Source organism: Mobula birostris, chromosome 3 (genome assembly GCF_030028105.1).
Source record: "Mobula birostris isolate sMobBir1 chromosome 3, sMobBir1.hap1, whole genome shotgun sequence".
Lineage (NCBI taxonomy): Eukaryota > Metazoa > Chordata > Chondrichthyes > Myliobatiformes > Myliobatidae > Mobula > Mobula birostris.
In genome coordinates this window covers 11,239,485-11,260,177 of record NC_092372.1, presented here as the reverse complement: position 1 = coordinate 11,260,177, position 20,693 = coordinate 11,239,485, and the positions used below count along the sequence as shown (strand labels likewise).

General features: G+C 44.0%; 1 protein-coding gene across 4 annotated transcripts in view; it reads right to left on the bottom strand.

Annotated features, from left to right (window-relative positions):
• rab27b (RAB27B, member RAS oncogene family) overlaps nucleotides 1-20,693 on the bottom strand; it is a 186,266-nt gene that overhangs the window by 71,864 nt on the left and 93,709 nt on the right. Inside the window, exon 1 of one of the 4 annotated variants that reach the window (XM_072252213.1) lies at nucleotides 15,122-15,161. The exons of the other annotated variants lie outside the window; for them this stretch is intronic. The gene's annotated coding sequence lies outside the window, so the exon portion shown is untranslated. Of the gene's footprint in view, nucleotides 1-15,121; nucleotides 15,162-20,693 lie in introns of those variants that run through there. 4 annotated transcript variants of the gene reach the window in all.

Sequence of the window (20,693 nt, the reverse complement as noted above, 5' to 3'; positions counted from 1 at the left end):
AAGTGGCCGCGTGCGCTGCCATCACGCCGCCATCTTCTCCTCCATCCACGTTATCTTTGTCTTTGTCAGTAATGTTATCTTTGTCCCTCTGCACGGGGGGTTCCCAACCTGGGATCCACAGACCCGTCAGGTAATGGTAAGCATCCATGGCATTAAAAAATGTTGGGAAATCCTGAACTGCACTAATGGCATTTTCCCACGCAGGAGCCTTGTCGGTACATTATTTAAAGCCATTATCTGTGAGTGCAGAATTTACGAATGGGAATATTTGGCATATTTTGCATATGAAATATAAGACTATAAGATGTAGGAGAATTAGACCATTTGGCCCATCGAGCCTGCTGCACCATTTCATCATGGCTGATCAAGTTTTCCTGTCAGCCTTCTACCCGTATCCCTTCATGTCCTGACCAATCAAAAATCAAGAATCAATACGAGACCAATCAATGTACATAAAGACTTGTGACAAAGAATTCCACAGATTCACCACTCTCTGGCTGAATATCATGTCTAGTGGTTAGTGGTAGGATCTCATCCAGCTTATTTATAAAAATCACGAAGAGTAGGGGTCCCAGAACAGATCCCTGAGGCACAACACTGGTCACCGACCCCCATGCAGAATATGACCCGTCTACAACCATTTTTTTGCCTTCTGTGGGCAAGCCAGTTCTGGATCCACAAAGCAAAGTCCCCTTGCATCCCATGCCTCCTTACTCTCTCAATAAGTCTTACATTGTCAAATACCTTGCTAAAATCCATATACACTACATTTATTGCTCTAACTTCATCATTGTGTTTCGTCACATCCTCAAAAAATTCAATCAGGCTCATAAGGCACAAAGCTATGCTGACTATTTCTAATCATATTACGCCTCTCCAAATGTTCATAAATCCTGCCTCTCAGGATCTTTTCCATCAACTTACCAACCACTGAAGTGAGACTCACTGGTCTATAACTTCCTGGGCTATCTCCACTCCCTTTCTTGAATAATGGAACAACATCCACAACCCTCCAGTCCTCCGGAACCTCTCCTGTCCCCATTGATGATGCAAAGATCATCGCCGGAGGCTCAGCAATCTCCTCCCTCACCTCCCACAGTAGCCTGGGGTATATCTTGTCCGGTCCCAGTGACTTAACCAACTTGATGCTTTCCAAAAGCTCCAGCACATCCTCTTTCTTAATATCTACATGCTCAAGCTTTTCAGTCCACTGTAAGTCACATAGGCCCAGAGCCATCAAACACTCTTCATATGACAAACTATTCAATCCTGGAATAATTTTTGTGTACTGCCTTTGAACCCTCTCCAGTGTCATCATATCCTTTCCAAGATAAAGGGTCCAAAGCTCATCATAATACTCCAAGTGAGTCCTCACCAGTGCTTTATAAAATCTCAACATTAGATCCTTGCTTTTATATTCTAATCCTATTGAAATAAATGCTAACATTGCATTTGCCTTCCTCACCACAGACTCAACATGCAAATTAACTTTCAGGGAATCCTGCACAAGGACTCCCAAATCCCTTATCATCTCAGTTTATTTAATATATTTTTTCTCTATTTCAAAAATAATCAACTCCAACTCTTTCATTTCTTCAACCAATTCCTTATACTATTTCCATCTGCCATTTCTTTGCCCATTGTCCTGATCTGTCTGTCCTTCTGTAGCCTCTCTACATCCTCAAAACTACCTGCCCCTCCAGCTATCTTCATATTGTCTGCAACTTTGCAACAAAGCCATCAATTCCATCATCCAAATCATTGACATACAACGTAAAAAGAATCGGTCCCAACACAGACCCCTGTGGAGCACCACTAGTCACTGGCAGCCAGCCAGAAAAGGCTCCCTTTATTCCCACTCTTTGCCTGCTTCCAATCAGCCACTGCTTTATCCATGCTAGAATCTTTCCTGTTTTACCATGAGCTCGTAGCAGGTTAAGCAGCCTCACGTGTGGCACCTTGTCAAAGGCCTTCTGAAAATCCAAGTACACATCAACCGATTCTCCTTTGTCTACTCTGCTTGTTATTTCTTCAAATAATTTCAACAGATTTGTCAGGTAAGATTTTCCCTTGAGAAAACCATACTGACTATGGCCTATCTTATCATGTGCCTCTAAGTACCCTGAGACCTCATCCTTAATTGACTCCAACAACTTCCCAACCACTAAGGTCAGGCTAACTGGCCTATAGTTTCCTTTCTTCTGCCTCTCTCCCTTCTTGAATAGTGGAGTGACATTTGTAATTTTCCAGTTTTCTGAAACCATTTCAGAATCTGTTGACTCTTGAAAGATCATGCTCCATGATCTCATCTGCCACCTCTTTCAGAACTCTGGGGTGTACACCATCTGGTCCAGGTGACTTATCTACCTTCAGACCTTTCAGTTTCCCGAGAACCTTCTCTCTAGTTATGGTAAGTTCACACACTTCATGCCCCCTAATACCTGGAACTTCAGCCATACTGCTAGTGTCTTCCACAGTGAAGACTGATGCAAACAACTTACTCAGTTCATCCACCATTTCCTTGTCCCCCATTGCTACCTCTCCAACATCATTTTCCAGGAGTCTGATATCCACTCTCAGCTCTCTTTTAAACTTCATGTATCTGAAGAATCTGAAGAATATTATCGACTAGCTTACTTTCGTATTCCATCCTCAACTCTCATAGCTGCAAATCTGCAATAGTGCCACAAGTTCATCTACCTTATTCCATATACTACACACATTCAAATATAACACCTTCAGTCCTCTACTCATCCTTTTCAATTTTGCCCTATCAACAGCCTTTCCTCGGTACACATCGCCTTTGTTTGTAATCCAGCTACCTCATCTTTGACACTATTATCAGCCTTTCCTACGATACCTCTTGCATTGAAATGTAGGCTGCTCAGGTCACTAGTCGCACCATGCTCAACCTTTTGATTCCTGACTTTGTCTGATGTCTTACCAACATCTGCCTCCACAACCTCTCCACTAACTGCTCTGGCACTCTGCTTCCCATCCCTCTGCAATTCCATCGTGCGGCATAAAGAAACATTTCCATTAGGATGTTAGTCCCCCTCCAGTTCAGGTGCAAATTGTCCATCTGTACAGGTCCCACTTTTGGAGCCCAATGATCCAAAAATCTTATGCCCTCCCTCCTACATCAACTCCTTATCCTTAACCCAACTGTATAACCTTCCTAGCTCTGGCCTCACTTGCACGTGGCATGGGTGGCAGTTCTGAGATCACAACGCTGGAGGTCCTGCCCTTTAACTTAGCACCTAACTCCCAGAACTCTCTGTGCAGAACCTCGTCACTCATTGTACCCATGTCATTGGTATCTACATGGACCAAGACTTCTGACTGTTCACCTTCCCATTTAAGATTGTGAGGACTCGATCTGAAATATCCCAGAACCTGACACCAGGGAGGCAACATACCATCCAGGAATCTTGTTCTTGCCCACAGAACCTCCTGTCCGTTCTCCTAACTATTGAATCCCCTATCACTAGGTGCTAAACGGCGTCTCCTTTGCTTGCATCTTCGGAAACAGCTCTATTTCCATCTTTGGTATCTTTATTTTCCCTTTCAGGGTTCTTTTGAAGGCCCTGACCAGGAGTTACATGCAGACTTCAGTTCTTTGAGGGAATGGGACCCACTCTCTGGGTTTCAGGACTGGCTGTTGTTCAGCACACCAAGAGTTTGGCCTGAGAGTCCGGTTCGAATTCGGAAGCTTAAGATCTTGGGGCTCTGGAGGCGGGAAGATCGAGGGCCGGAGTCACCGCAGGAGATGCGTGTGTCGTCAGGGGAGTCAGCATATCTGTTGTGGTCCGAAGACCCAAGATCTTTTCAATCTTCAGGCACAGAGCTCGAAAAAAGCGACATAACGGACTTTTAACATCGTAAACCAATGAGTTGTTTGTTATGTCTCACCACTCGCTGGGAAAATGTAGACACCTCCTTCTCCCTTATTAGGGAGAGAGAGAATCTGTGGTATGTCGAATGCCAGATGTAACGCAAAGTCTTTGGGATAACTGCAAGTCTGTGTCTTTGCTATTACTTTGCTTATGCTTGAGTGTTCGGTGGCAGTGCCGATATTTGCTTTTTTTTTGCCGGTGGGGTGGAGGGGGGATTATTGCTCGCTGCCGCTTACGTGCGGGAGGGAGGGAAGATGGCGGGGGGTACTTTGGGGTTCTTACGTTTATGTGTTGTTAAGTCTTTGGGGCACTTTTTTCTGTTTTTGTGGATGTTTGTGAAGAAAAAGCATTTCAGGATGTATACTGTGTACACTTCTCTGACGTTAAATTGGACCTTTGAACGTTTGAACTACCGCGTGGTTCTTCTCCCTCCTTCTTTTCTGAGTCACAGAGCCTGACTCAGTTCCAGACACCAGATCACTGTGACTTTCCTCTGTAAGGTCATCCCTCCTGACAGTAAGTGATATACCTGTTGTTGAGGGGGATGGCCACAGGGGTACTCTGCAGTGGCTCCTTAACTCCTTTCCCCTTCCTGACTGTCACCCAGTTTCCTGTGTCCTGCACCCAAGGTGTAACTACTTCTCTATATATCCTACCTATCACCCCCTCAGCTTCTCAAATGATCTGGAGTTCATCCAGTTACAGCTTCAACTCCTTAACGAGGTTTGTTAGAAGCTGCAGCTGGATGTATTTCTCGCAGTTGTAGTCATCAGGGACACTGGAGGTCTCCCTGCCTTCCCACATCCCGCGAGAGAAGCATTCAACTATTCTGCCTGTTATCTCTTCAATTCTAACTGACCAGATATAAAGAAGGGAAGGGGAAAAAATGAACTTTTCTTTCCTTTGCTTTCTGAGTGAAGTCTCTCTTTGCTGCTGCCTTGAAAAGCTAAAGCCTTAAGATCATGAAATATGATTAAGACTCACTTCATTCTTGCTGATGAAATGATCTTCCTGTGCTAAAAGCCAGCAGGCTTTTTCTGAAGAAAGGTCTTAGCCCAAAACGTTGACAGTTTACTCTTTTCCACAGATGCTGCCTGGGCTGCTGAGTTCCTCCAGCATTTTGTATCTGTTGCCTTTTCCACTGAGGATGGGTGAGACTAGAACTGGAGGTCCTGGGTTAAGAGTGAAAGGTGAAATGTTTAAGGGGAGCGTGAGGGGGATCTTCTTCACTCAGAGGGTAATAGGAGTGTGGAATGACCTGCCAGCAGAAGTGGTGGATGTGGGTTCGATTTCAACATTTAAGAGAAATTTGATTAAGTACATGGGGGTTCTTGATGAATGGATACAGCTTTTCTGCACCAACTCTCTGGGCGAATGTCAAAGCATTGAGTTCAAAGCTCAGAAAGTTATGTTACAGCTTTATAAAACTCTAGTTAGGCCATATCTGGAGTATTGGATACAGTTCTGGTTGCCCTGTTATAGGAAGGATGTTGTCTCTGGAGAGGGTGCAGAAGATGTTTATCAGGATACTGCATGGATTGGAGGGAACCTGCTACAACAAGAGATGGGATCATCTTGGGTTGTTTTCTCTGGATCAGCAGAGGCTGACCGGAGATTTGATGGAGGCTTATAAGTTTATGAGAAGCATAGACAGAGTAGACAGAGAGTGTCTGTCTCCCAGGGTTGAAATTTATGATACCAGAGGGCAAGCATTTCAGGTGAGAGCAGGAAGTTTTTTTACAGAGAGAGTGGTGAGCACCAGGAAAGTTCTTCCTGGGATTGCGGTAGAGGCAGACATATTAGGGACTTTTAATATATGTTTAGGTAGGCACATGGCCTCTCCAAGACCAACCGTATGTCCCTGCCATGAGAGGTGGAAATGGGTAAGGATGGCTAACAGGGCTCTGGTGAAGATGTATAGGCCAATCCCCTGTACCATCGGGTAGGAGGTACAGGAGCCTGAAGGCACACACTCAGCGATTCAGGAACAGCTTCTCCCCCTCTGCCATCCGATTCCCAAATGGACATTGAACCCTTGAACACTACCCCACTTTTCTTAATATACAGTATTTCTGTTTTTAGTACGTTTTTAAATCTATTCAATAAACTGAAATTGATATACTCATTTACTTATTATTATTTTTTTTTCTCTCTTCTATATTATGTATTGCATTGAACTGCTGCTGTTAAGTTAACAAATTTCACGTCACATGCTGGTGATAATAAACCTGATTCTGATTCTGGATACAGCGGATTACAGAAACATTGGTGAAGTCCAACCACACCGTTGACTTTGGACAACGGAGACAAGAGGTCATCAATGGCCTATGCTCCATTGGGAGCTAAGAGCCCAAGAAGAAGAAAGCGATAGACTCATGAATGTGAGGAAAATGGAAGGAAATACATTGTGTAGGCAGAAGAGATTAGTATAGTTGGCTATTTGGTTACTAATTTAATTGGTTCAGCACAACATTGTGAGCCTCAGGGCCTGTTCCTGTGCTGTATTGTTCTATGTTCTATTACGCAGTGCACTGAGGTAGTGCAAGGTGAAACAATAACTGAGAGCAGAATAAAGTGTAATAGTTACAGAGAAGGTGCAGCACAGGTAGACAATACGGTGCAAGGTCATAACAAGGTAGATTGTGAGGCCAAGAGTCCATCTTAACTTGCTAAGAAGTCATTCCATAGTCTAAAACACACAAAATGCAGGGAAATTCAGCAGGTCAGGCTGCATCTATGGAGCGGAGTAAGTAGTCGACGTTTCAGGCTAAGACCCTTCATCGGCGCTGTAAAGGAAGGAGGAAGAAGGCAGAATGAGAATGTGAGAGAAGGGAAGGAGTACAAGCCAGAAGGTATTAGGTGAGACCAGGTAAGGGGGAAGGTGTGAGTGGAGGAAGGGGAGGGGAGCTGAAGTAAAAAGCTGGGAGGAGATAGGTGGAGAAGATAAAGGGCTGAAGAAGAAGGAATCTGATTGGAGAGGAGAGTGTACCACTGGAGAAAGGGAACGAGGAGGAGCACCAGAGGAAGGTGAAGAGAAGGGGTAAGAGGTGAGCCTGAATGGGGAATGAAAAAAGAGAGAAGGGAAAGGTAGGATAGAGGCTGCAAAGAAGAAACGGTGCAACCACTCAGCGCTGAGAAGAGTTGCTTGGAGCTGCATCCTGGCTGGGCTGCTGAGTGAGATTCAGTACTGGGGACAGGCAGTACCTTCCTCGTATGTTGCCCGACTGCCCAGATCAGACAGCCACTCCTATCACTAACCACTAGACACGATAGAAGCAGCTGCCTTTCCCTTCTATGTGTCTCACCACAGTTTGAGCAGAACCAAATAGCAAGTCACCACCCACCCTGACAGCCCCCAGTGCACCTAAATCTATAGTCACCATCATGAACCTAAGATCAGTCTTCCAGAGGGCGACCCCACAGAAAGTGTCGTGAAATTTGTGGTTCTGCAGCAGCAGTACATTGTAATACGTAATAATAAAAACTATAAATTACAATAAGTATATGCATAGTACTATGCAAAAAGTCTTAGGAACATATGGTATATATATATATATATATATACGTATCTAGGGTGTCTAAGACTTCTGCACAATTCTGTAACTTTCTTTATTGCACTGTAACTGCTGCCCCCAAAAAACAAATTTCATGACAAACGTGAGTGATGATAAACCTGATTCTGATATGGGTCTCTATTGTGGACTGAGAGTGGAAAGGGGACAGGGAGAGTGGAGGGAGCGAGAAGCACCAGAGAGACCTTCTGTAATGATCAAAAAACCAGTTGTTTGGAATCAAATGACCTCGCCTGGTGTCTCAGGGCTGAGTGTATCTGCTCCCGTGCCATCCACCACTTCTGGCACTTATTCTCTGTCACCTGTCTCACACGCCTCCCGTGGCGCTCCACCCTCGCCATTTCCAACATCCTTTGCTCCCGCCAGATTTACAAACTCGCTTTTTGCTCCATGTTGACAAATACAGTTCAGTGCAGAAGTCTTAGGCACCCTAGCTCTATATACACACACATATACCTAGGGCTTTTGCACAGTACTACATATATAAGGAATATTAAATTAATTAAATAATGCAAAAAGAGAGGGAAAATATAGTGAGCTAGTGTACATGGGTTCTCTGTCCATTCAGAAATCTGATGGTGGAGGGGAAGAAGTTGTTCCTAAAATGTTGATTGTGTGTCTTCAGGCTCCTGTACCTCCTGCTTGAGAGTAGCAATGAGAATTGGACATGTCCTGAATGATGGGGGTCCTTAATAATGGATGCCTCCTTTTTGAGGCATCGCTTGATGGAAAACAAAATAAGATAACATGCCTCAATGACTGCCGCCCAGTGGCTCTAGCATCTACCATCATTCAGTGCTTCAAGAGGCTGGTCATGGCACACATCAACTCCAGCTCCCAGACAACACATAGCAAAGTGTGTACCGCAGAAACAGGTCCATTGCAAATACCATCTCCCTGGCCCTACACTCATCTCTGGAGCATCAGGACAGTAAAGTCATCTATGTCAGACTTTTATTTATTGACTACAATTCCGCCTTCAATACTTTATACTTTATTGTTGCCAAACAATTGATACTAGAACGTACAATCATCACAGCGATATTTGATTCTGCGCTTCGTGTTCCCTGGAGTACAAATCAATAGTAAATGATAAAAATTTAAATTATAAATCATAAATAGAAAATAGAAAAAGGAAAGTAAGGTAGTGCAAAAAAGCCGAGAGGCAGGTCCAGATATTTGGAGGGTACGGCCCAGATCCAGGTCAGGATCCGTTCAGCAGTCTTATCACAGTTGGAAAGAAGCTGTTCCCAAATCTGGCCATATGAGTCTTCAAGCTCCTGAGCCTTCTCCCGGAGGGAAGAGGGACAAAAAGTGTGTTGGCTGGATGGGTCATGTCCTTGATTATCCTGGCAGCACTGTTCCGACAGCGTGCGGTGTAAAGTGAGTGTAAAGTGAATACTATGATTCCAAGCAATCTCATCACCAAACTCCAGACCCTGAAAGTTAATACCTCCTTCTACAACTGGATCTTTGCCTTCCTGACCACAGACCACACTCAGAAATGTTATCCAACAACATCTCTGCAAGATTATTCTCAACACTGGCACTGCACAAGGTTGTGAGTTCAGCCCTCTACTCTACACCCTGTACACTCATGACCGTGTGGCCGGATTCTGCAGCAACTCCATATACAAGTTTACAGACGAGACCACTGTAGTGGGCTGAATCTCAAATAATGATGCGTCAGAGTACAGGAAGGAGACAGAGAGCTTAGAGACATGATGTCACGACAATAATCTGTCACTCAAAGTCAACAAAACAAAAGAGATGGTCAATGACATCTGGAAGAGGGGAAGTGCACATGCTGCTGTTTACATCAACTATGTGGAGATTAAGAGGATCAAGAATTTCATATTCTAGGTGTGAATATTCACACCAATAGCCTGTTCAGGTTCAACTACATTGCCAAGAAAGCTCACCAACACCTCTCCTTTCTCATGGTACTAACGGAATTCAGCACGTCCCTGTCTACCTTTACCAATTTTTACCGATGCACCTTAGAAAGTAGAATGTCTGGATATATGACGGCTTGTACAACAACTGCTCTGCATGTGGCCACAAGGAATGGTAGAGAGTTGTGGACACAGCTTAGCTCATCACAGGAACCATCCTCCTGTCTATTGACTATATCTATATTTCTTGCCCTCAGTAAAGCAGCTAGGATGTTCGAAGACCCACCCACCCTGGACGTTCTGTCCTCTGCCCTCCCCTATTGGGAAAAGATACAGAAGCCTGAAAGCATGCACCAGGCTCAAGGACAGCTTCATACCATTGTTAGCAGACCCTTGAACGGACCTCATATATGACCCTTGGCCTCACAATCTACCTCATTATGATGTTGCACTTTTTCATTTACCTGAATGGCACTTTTTTGGTTTCTTTTATACATTTATTCTGTATATTATGAATAAAGCCGCCAATAACCAATAAACAACTGATTGATTGTTTTTAAGGCATCCATTAGTATTGCGAGACCATGGATCTGCACCGGGAAAGTCTTCACTCTCCAGGATGCAGGCCTGGGCAAGGTTGTATGGAAGACCAGCAGTTGCCCATGCTGCAAGTCTCCCCTCTCCACGCCACCGATGTTGTCCAATATGTGATTAAGTACCTTGCTCAAGGACACAACAAGTTGCCTCGGCTGGGGCTCGAACTCACGACCTTCAGGTCGCTAGTCCAATGCCTTAACCACTTGGCCACGTGCTCACTTGATTGTTTTACCTTATTATAATCATGAAGGTTATTGATTTACCTTATTCTAGCTCAATGCACTGTGTAATAATGTGATCTGCGCAAACAACACGCAAGACAAGATTTTCACTGTTTTCTTATTTAGATACAGTGTGGACAAGACCCTCCCAGCCCAATGAACCACACCACCCAGCAACCCACCTACTTAACCACGGAAGTGTAGTGGTTAGCTCGACGCTATCACAGCTCGGGGCATCAGAGTTCAAAGTTCAATTCTGTCGCCACCCGAAGGAATCTGTACATCCACTGCATCGAATGCGTTGGTTTTCTCTGGGTCTTAGAGTTCAGTATCTTCCCACGGTCCAAAGACCTACCGGTTAGTAGGCTAATTGGTCATTTTAAATTGTCCCGTGATTAGTTTAGGGTTAACTGGAGGGTTACTGGGTGGTGTGTCTCGAAGGGCTGGAAGGACACTGTATCTCTAAGTAAATTAACTAATTAATACCAGCCCAATTACAATGACTAATTAACCTATGTCTCTTTGGATTGTAGGGTGAAACCGGAGCACCCGGAGGAAACCCATGTGGTCATGAGGAGAGCACATGAACTCCTTACAGAGGCCGCTAAAAGTGAACACCAAACTCCAAACCCCGAGCTGTAATAGTGTCGCACTAACTGCTAAGTTACCATGGCACTCTATACCTTAGTACATGTGACAATACTGAATATACAAACTGAGCTAGGTTCGTCTCAACAGCTCACAAACAGAATCACTGAAATGTGAATGGTTGACATGGTAGCTTAGCGGTAGTGTGACCGTATTACAGCTCAGGATGTCGGAGTTCAGAGTTCGATCCCGGTGTCCCCTGTAAACGCATTTATACATTCCCTCCCCTGTGTGGGTTTCCTCCGGGTGCTCCGGTTTCCTACCACAGGCCAAAGACATACCGGTTAGTAGTTTAATTGGTCACTGTAAATCGTCCTGTGATTAGGCTAGGACTGAGTTGGTGGGTCGCTGGCTGGCATGGCTCGAAGGTCTGGAAAGCTCTGTTCTGCGCCGTATCTTTAAATAAAATAAATAAACATAAACGATACAGAACCCAACCCTCCTGCCCAGCGAATCTGCACCAGCCATTAACTGGAATTGGTTTATCATTGTCATATGTCCTGAGATGGTGTAAAGCTTATCTTGCAGTACAGACCATACTTTCCATGTAATAAGAAACAGAGAGAGCTGAAGAATTTTTTTCATACATCCCTCTCTGGTAACTTAGGCCCCTGTTTGTTAAACAACCTTGATCTGTGTGCTTCTTCCATTTAAGTCCACCATCTCCACTGGGGCAAAGGCTGCTGACAGCAGCTCACCACAGTCCTCCGTCCTGGGCCAATAGAAGGTTGATCTGCCCTGTGGCTTCCACTTTCACCACATGGCTTCATACATCTTCTAGGCGAAGATCTTTCTTCTCTCAGGGACGAGGTCTTTGGGGCTTCTGTAGCTCTGGGTTTTAATGGGATGTGATGCTAGCCACATGCTCAACTCTCATGCTTTTACAGCCAGACTTGGACCCATCCATAGCAGAGTTTGACCTGTTCCTTAAAGTTGGTGTGAGCTCCTGCTTCTCCTGACACGTCCGTCGTGCAGTCATCCCAACAGTAGACTGCCGAGGCGGTGGGGAGAGGTTTCTGTGAGGCCTGGGGCAAGCATTGAAATGTGATTGCCCACTGCTGCACCTTCGTGGGCAATGCCGGAGACTGACAGAGCCAGAATGCCCAGGAACCGTGGTCTGGCCTATCTTCCCGAAGCAGTGACACTCACCAGTGGCTCCAAGTTACTGTCTGCATGCGACAATTGCCACACCGCATTGACAGATGGGCTAAAACAGGTGAGGGTAGCCAGTGAACCTCATATCCCAGTGAGAGAAACACATGTCTCTTCTCTGGCATTTCAGATTTCCAGCAACAGTGGTGTAATTTTCAACTTTCACGATAACAACTTACTGACACTTTAATTACAAGGGTAAAATCTGCAGTATACGAAGTCTGCAGTAAAATTATGCCATTTAAAAGAACCTTGGACATGTATGAGAATAGGAAAGGTTTATAGGGATCTGGGTTAAACATAGGCAAATGGACAACACACACAAAATGCTGAAGGAACTCAGCAAGTCAGGCTGCATCTACGGAAAGGAATAAGGGCCCTTAGCAATGATCCCTCCCAACTGCCCAACAATCTTTTTGACCCTCTACCATCAGGCAAGAAGTCCCATAGCATTAGGACAAGAACTGTTGGGATGGGAAACAGCCTCATCCCCCAGGCCGTAAGACTACTGAATTCCCTGCCACCACCCAGGTCTCATCACATATGAAGCACCAGTGGCGTTATACTGTTTACTTATTAATTAGTATTGTAAATGCGCTTTATTATTTGTTAATTTATCTGTGGTAATATTACTTTAGGCGTATTGTATGCAAGTTATATGTACTTGTCTTTTGCTCCTTGATCTGAAGGAACGATGTTTTGTTTGGTGGTATATGTGTGTACGGATGGATGACAATAATGTGAAATTGCATAAGTAGCCGATGTTTCCGGCCGAGATCCTTCATCAGGGCAATGTGACTAGCTTAGGTAGGCAACTTGTTCAGCATAGATGAGATAGGCCAAAGGGCCTGTTTTCTAAGCTGTACATGTGTCTGACTCTAAATACTGCTAACAGTAGTCACTGCTCCTTTGAAGGTAAATGCATTTTTGGCATTGAATAAGGAAGCATCAAACTGCATTAAATCTGGTTTGGCAACTCTTGTGTGGTTACACAAAAAAATGTCCCACCCTTCTATCATGTACATTCCTTCTGATACTTAACAATAGAACAGAAAGTCATTAAAAAATAATCTCTCAGCTGATTGTCACATACACTGCCGGAACAGGGCACATTTCTCTGAAACTTAGATTTACACATGATACTTGGAGAGAATTTACTCCGGCTGCTTCCAGATAATCTGCATCGCTCCATCAGTTTTATTCAGAAGTACCCTGATATAATGTGCAAGTAGTCCATGGGACAAAACTAAATAAGCCGAACTGTGAGACCCATTTGTAAAGAGCTTCTTTGAAACAACCCACACAGTTTTTCAATCGACTTAGAGTAAAATTTACACTGCATTAGGATAGTTGATTGAAAGCATAGCAATCCCTCTACTTCCTCAGGAGGCTTAAGAAATTTGGCATGTCCCCATCGATCCTTACCAATTTTTACCGATGCACCATAAAAAGCATCCTATCTGCACGCTTGATATACTCTGCTGTACCCGTGACTGAAGAAACAGGTAATCAGATGTGAATTCACACCTCAGGTGTAAGGTCTAGCTTCCCATGGAAGGCAAGATCCCTCAATGTAAGCAGAGCTTGAAACGTTTATGTTCTTTCAATTGAGAATTTTTTATCTATTTATTTATTTAGCGATATAATGCTGAACAGGACCTTCTGTTCCTTCAGGCCGTGCCTCCTAGCAGCCCACCGATTTCACCCTGGCCTCATTACGGAACAATTTACAATGACCAATTATCCTACTGTCTCTGGAGTGTGGGAGGAAACTGGAGCACCCAGAAGAAACCACTACACTACCATACCATGAGCAAAATAACACGGGAAAGGAACCTCTAACAAGAAGAAAAGGCAAAAATGACAACCAACGCAAGAAAATGTGTGATTTTATCACCAGCAGGTTGCATCCATGCTTGTGTAAATACTCTGGTTATAAGACTGATTAGAACTTAGAATACAGAACAGTACAGCACAGTTGACCCACAATGTTATGCTGACCTTTAACCTCTTCCAAGTTCAACCTAACCCTTCTCTCCCACATAGCCCTTCATTTTTCTATCAACCATCTAAGGGTCACTTAAATACCTCTAATGTATCTGCCTCTGCCACCACACCCAGCAGCATTCCACGCCCTCACCACTCTGTACAAAACTACCTCTGACTTTCCTATACTTTCCTAGAATCATCTTAAAATTATGCACTTTCATAAAGGCCATTTTTCATCCTGGATAAAGTTGCTGGCTGTCCACTCTATGTTTTAGTGACAGTTTTTCCACTGCACCATCAGATTTCTGAATGGACAATGAAACCATAAACATGTCGGATTCCTTCTTCTCCAGCCCTTGCCTTTCGCCACACACCTAGCTTCACCTATCGCCTTCCAGCTAGCCTCTTTCCCCTTCTCCCACCTTATTATTCAGGCATCTTTCCCCTTCCTTCTCAGTCCTGATGAAGGGTCTTGGTCCAAAACGTTGGCAGTTCCTGTTCATAGATACTGCCTGACCTGCTGAGTTCCTTCAGTATTTTGTGTGTGCTGCTTTGAATTTCCAGCATCTGCAGATTTTCTCCTGTTTATGATTCTCTTTTTGATCTCTTCTTGCATTACTTACTTAACTTTTTATAGTTCTTATTGTAATTTGTAGTATTTTTTATATCTTGCATTGTACTGCAATATATGATACTGTGCCAACCTTTCAACCTAGTTAAGTATCAATTTAACTTTTCTGTCTCATGTTAGGTGTTCTTCCTGAATGAATACTGTGTTTTTGCATCATTAAGTAAGCCATATACAAGTTAAGGCCTGTCAGATTTCAAAGTGCTCTGATTTAAGTTCAGATTCTTTCTAAATTGCACAGCTTTCAACTAATCATGAAAGATCACCGCTTTGGGCATGGAAGAATCCATAGACACACCAAAAGTATTACGCATTAATCAGTAAATATTGTAAAGAGGAGTGCAAGGCTTCCTGAAGCAACAGCTGGTTCAGTTCCTCAAGTGCAACTTTACACAGGTAGAAACAAGTCTTCCACACAAAAAAACATTTTAATGGCCCTTGTGGGTGCAAGTTCAGAGCAAACTGGCTGTCCCAGCAGAAATACCAACAACCTTCAGGATATTTAAGATAAAGACTTACTTACAGCGTCTAGGATCACTCTTGTTCGTTTCCCTGTCACTCTGCGAGTGGGAGAAATGAAAGAGCCCCGCCCCAGACAGTGCAGTGAACAGTACCTGCCTGCACAAAGGGGAGGTGTGGCCTGCTGTGGCTGCAATTTGAGAAATTTACCCAGGGCCAATTTTTTTTTAAAAGAAAGGAACCAAGGTAAACTTAACCTGAGTGAAGAAAGCCAAGTCTCAGTTGAATATTTCTTCGAATATTTAGATAATGTTGCCCACCCAGACCTTGCCACAATAAATTAAGGACCCAGGTGTTTAGATAAAATGTAAAGATTAGTTAATAGTCATATGTACATCAGCACATGTTCAGATACATAAGGGACATTTAAGAAACACTTAGATAGGACCATATGATATAGGAGCAGGCTTAGGCCATTTGGCTCATCAAGCCTGTTCTGCCATTTCACCATGGCTGATGCATTTTCCCCTCAACCCCAATCTCCTGCCTTCTCTCCCGTTTCCCTTCATGCCCTGACTAATCAAGAAACTATCAACCACTGCCTTAAATATACCCAATGACTTGGCCTCCACAGCTACCACAGGCAACAAATCCCACAAATTCACTGCTCTCTGGCTAAAGAAATTCCTCCTCATCTCCATTCTAATAGGACACCTCCATTCTAAAAGGGAAGGGCTAGATTGATTGTAGATCAGATTATATACTTGGTACGACATTGTGGGCTGAAGGGCCTTTACTACGCTGGAGAGTTCTGGGCGCCACGATAGCATAGCGGTCAGTGCAACATTTTGATTTGCTGTTCATATGCAGGTGAAACTTTTGCATGACAATCCTGCCCATTGCAATGGTAGCATAGCAGTTAGTGCGATACTATTACAGCGCAGTGTGTCAGAGTTCAGAGTTCAATTCCGGTGCCATCAGTAAGGAATTTGAAAGTCCTCTCTGTGACCACGCGGCCAATGTTCCCTCTAAGGTACGCACGTGTGCGCGTGCACACATCTTTTGCTACTAGCGTACAAAGGAATTTGAGCTGCGCCCAGAAGATTGTCGCCCTCTACCTTATTGGCGTGTTAAGTATATTTTACCATCGTACACAACCACATTTCCTTTTTCAGTGTCTGATATGGACGGTGTTGACAACATGGAGTTTGCAATGATTTGTCTGCAGATTTTAGAACTGGCGTATTTATACCGTTTTTATTGAAGAAATTATTGATGTGCCCATGCTGTTGTCACTGGGCAAAAAATTACACAGCACAAAACACTTGCGCACACTGTTTATTAGAGGGAACGTTGCACATGGGTTTCCTCCAGATGCTCCGGTTTCCTCCCACAGTCCAAAGACGTACAAGTTATAGATTAACTGGTCGTTGTAAATTGCCCTGTGATCAGGCTATTGTTAAATAGGTGGGCTGCTGAGTGTGGGGCTCATTGGGCCAGAAGAGTCTGTTCCACACTGTATCTCTAAATAAATGAATAAATAAATTCCATGTTCTACGTAACATCAAACCACAGAGTGAAATGTGTCATTTGCAACAATGACCAACAGAGTCCAGGGGTGTGCTGGGAGCGGCCAACAAGTTTGCTCACCATGCTTCCCACACCAACAGGGCATGCCTAAAGTTTGTCAGCCTTAACCCATGTGTCTTTGGAATGTGGGAAGAAACTGGAGCACCCGGAGGAAACTCACTCAGTCAGGGGGAGACCATACTTTCCTGACAGTGGCACGAATAAACCCAGGTCACTGAAATGAATTGAACTGCCTTTATTACTTACATCCTTATTATACATAGCAGTAAAAATCTTTACGTTACGTCTCTGTCTAAATGTGCAAGTATAGTAATTTATAATAAACATTATGTGCAACAGGATAGTCAATATAATATCGAAATACAGTTGTGTCAGCATGAGTTAATCAGTCTGATGGCCTGGTGGAAGAAGCTGTCCCGGAGCCTGTTGGTCCTGGCTTTTATGCCACGGTACTGTTTCCCGGATGGTAGCAGCTGGAACAGGTTGTAGTTGGGGTGACTCAGGTCCCCAATGATCATTTAGGCCCTTTTTACACACCTGTCATTGTAAATGTCCTGAATAGTGGGAAGTTCACATCTACAGATGCACTGGGCTGTCCGCACCACTCTCTGCAGAGCCCTGCGGTTGAGGGAAGTACAGTTCCCATACCAGGCAGTGATGCAGCCAGTCAGGATGCTCTCAATTGTGCCCCTGTAGAAAGTTCTTAGGATTTGGGGGGCCCATATCAAACTTCTTCAATGGTCTGAGGTGAAAGAGGCGCTGTTGTGCTTTTTTCACCACACAGCCGGTATGTACAGACCACGTGAGATCCTTGGTGATATGTATGCAGAGGAACTTAAAGCTCTCAACCCCAGATCCATTGATGCCTGTCTCCATACCTCCTGTAGTCCACAACAAGCTCCTTTGTTTTTGCGACATTGAGGGAGAAATTGTTTTCTTGACACCACTGTGTCAGGGTGATGACTTCTTCTCTCTCATTACTGCTGCACAATATTGCTACCCTATAAGTGATTATAATTTTTATCATTGCGATCATTTAACAAAATGATTTTCATCTTTGATACGACTCAAGAGTCCGCAAGAAACTTGATTTCACACACAGATTCATTTGTTTATCACATGCACATTGAAAATATAGAGAGGAAGTTGTTGTTTGCATTAACAACGAACACAACTGAAGCTTGCGCTGGGGGCTGCCGGCTAATGTCGCCACATGTTCCAACACCAACATAACACACACACAATCTTCATCAGAACAAATGAAGGTTCTGAGAGACAGTTGGTGAGATGGAGTTAGTGAGAGAGAGTTTGTGAGAGAGTGTGAAAGAGAGTTTGTGAGAAAGAGGTTGTGAAAGGGAGTTTGCAAGAGGAAGTTTGTGAGAGGGGCCTCATTAGAGGGGGCTCGTAAGAGGGAGCTCATCGGGGAGGGATGGTGAGCGAGAGTTTGTGAGAGAATTTGTGTGAGATTTTAAGAGGAAGTTTGTAAAAGGGAGCTTGTGTGAAAGAAATTTTGAGAGTTTCTGAGGGTCAGAGAGAGACAGATTTAAAGAGAGTTTTTGAAAGGAAGTTTGTGAGGGAGAGTTTGTGAGAGTGGGTTTATGAGAGTATTTGTGAGAGAGAGACATTGTATTAGAGAGAGATCGTGAGAGTCCATTTGTGAGAGAGTTAGTGAGGGAGTTTGTGAGAGAGTGCTGTGAGATTGAGAGAGAGAATATGTGAGAGAAGGTGAGAGAGGGTTACTGAAATAGATTTTCTGAGAGAGTTTACATGAGACAGCATATGAGAGAGAGATTGTGAGACAGTTTGTGAGAGAGAATTTGTGTGTTTGAAGGAGAGTTTGTGAGATAGGGTTTGTGAGACAGGTTTCGTGAGATAGGGTTTGTGAGATATATTTTGTGAAAGAAAGTGTTTGCAAGAGAGCCTCTGTGAGAGACTGAGAGAGAGTTTGTGAGAGATAGATTGTGAGACAGAGTTTGTAAGACAGAGTGTGTGAGACGGTCTTTGTGAGACGTAGCTTGTGGGAGAGAACGTATGAGCGGGAGTTTGTGAGAGGTTTTTTCTGAGAGAGAGAATTTGCGAGGGAGAGTTTTTAGGAGAGAGTTTGTGTGAAAGTTTGTATGAGAGTTTGAGAGGAAGTTTGTAAAAGGGAGCATGTGAGAATTTCTGAGGGTCAGAGCGAGACAGATTTTGAGAGAATTTTTCAAAAAGTGTTTGTGAAAGGGATTTTGCGAGAGGGAGTTTGTGAGAGTAAGTTTGTGAGAGGTAGCTTGCGAGAGGGAGTTTGTGAGAGGGAGCTTGTGAGAGGGGTTTGTGAAAAGGGCCTCATTAGACGGTGCTCGTGAGAGGGAGCTGATAAGCGAGAGTTTGTGAGGGAGAATTTGTGGGGGAGAGTTTGTGAGGGAGAGTTTGTGGGTGAGAATTTGTGGGGGAGAGTTTGTGGGGGTGAGTGTGTGAGGAACGGTGTCTGAGAGAGTTTGAGAGAGAGTTTGTGAGAAGGAGTTTGTGAGGAGTTTGTGATAGGGGGTTTGTGAGAAGGAGTTTGTGAGAGGTTGAGAGAGCTTGTGAGAGTCAGAGTTTTGTGAGAGATTATGAGAGATTGTGAGAGGAAATTTGTGAGAGACAGTTTCGGTGAGAGTTTGAGAGAGGGTTATGAGAGACCATTTGTGAGAGAGTTTGTGAGAGGGAGTTTTTGAGAAGGGGCTTGTGAGAATTGGTTCGTGAGCAGGAGCTTGTTGGTGGGGGCTTGTGAGGGAGAATGCACGAGGGAGAGTTTGTGAGAGGGGGTTTATGAGAGTTTGAGAGAGTCTGAGAGAATTTCAGAATCAGAATCAGGTTTATTATCACCGGCATATGACGTGAAATTTGTTAACTTAGCAGCAGCAGTTCAATGCAATACATAATCTAGCAGACAAAAAAAATAAAATAAAAATAATAATAGTAAATAAACAAGAGAATCAATTACATATCTTGAATAGATTTTTAAAAAAACATACAGAAACAGAAATACTGTACATTAAGAAAAAGTGAGATAGTGTCCAAAGATTCAATGTCCATTTAGGAATCAGATGGCAGAGGGGAAGAAGCTGTTCCTGAATCGCTGAGTGTGTGCCTTTAGGCTTATATACCTCCTACTTGATGGTAACATTGAGAAAAGGGCATGCCCTGGGTGCTGGAGGTCCTTAATATGGACGCTGCCATTCTGAGACACCGCTCCTAAAGATGTTCTGGGTACTTTGTAGGCTGGTACCCAAGATGGAGCTGACTAGATTTACAACCTTCTGCAGCTTCTTTCGGTCCTGTGCAGTAGCCCCTCCATACCAGACAGTGATGCAGCCTGTCAGAATGCTCTCCACGGTACAACAAGTAGTTTTTGAGTGTATTTGTTGACATGCCAAATCTTTTCAAATCTCTAATAAAGTCTCACTGTCTTGTCTTCTTTATAACTGCATCGATATGTTGGGACCAGGTTAGATCCTCAGCGATCTTGACACCCAGGAACTTGAAGCTGCTCACTCTCTCCACTTCTGATCCTTCTATGAGGATTGGTATGTGTCCCTTCGTCTTGCCCTTCCTGAAGTCCACAATCAGCTCTTTCGTCTTACTGACGTTAAGTGCCAGGTTGTTGCTGCGGCACCACTCCACTAGTTGGCATATCTCACTCCTGTACGCCCTCGTCCCCATCTGAGATTCTACCAACAATGGTTGTATCATCAGCAAATTTATAGATAGTATTTGAGCTATGCCTAGCCACATAGTCATGGGTATATAGAGAGTAGAGCAGTGGGCAAAGCACACACCCTGAGGTGCGCCAGTGTAGTTTGTCAGTGAGGAAGATATGTTATCACCAATCTGCACAGATTGTGGTCTTCTGGTTAGGAAGTCAAAGATCCAATTGCAGAGGGAGGTACAGAGATCCAGGTTCTGTCTGGTCATGACCAATCTCTCAAAGCATTTCCTCACTGTGGATGTGAGTGCTATCAGGCGATAGTCATTAAGACAGCCCACATTATTCTTCTTAGGCACTGCTACAATTGTTGCCTTTCTGA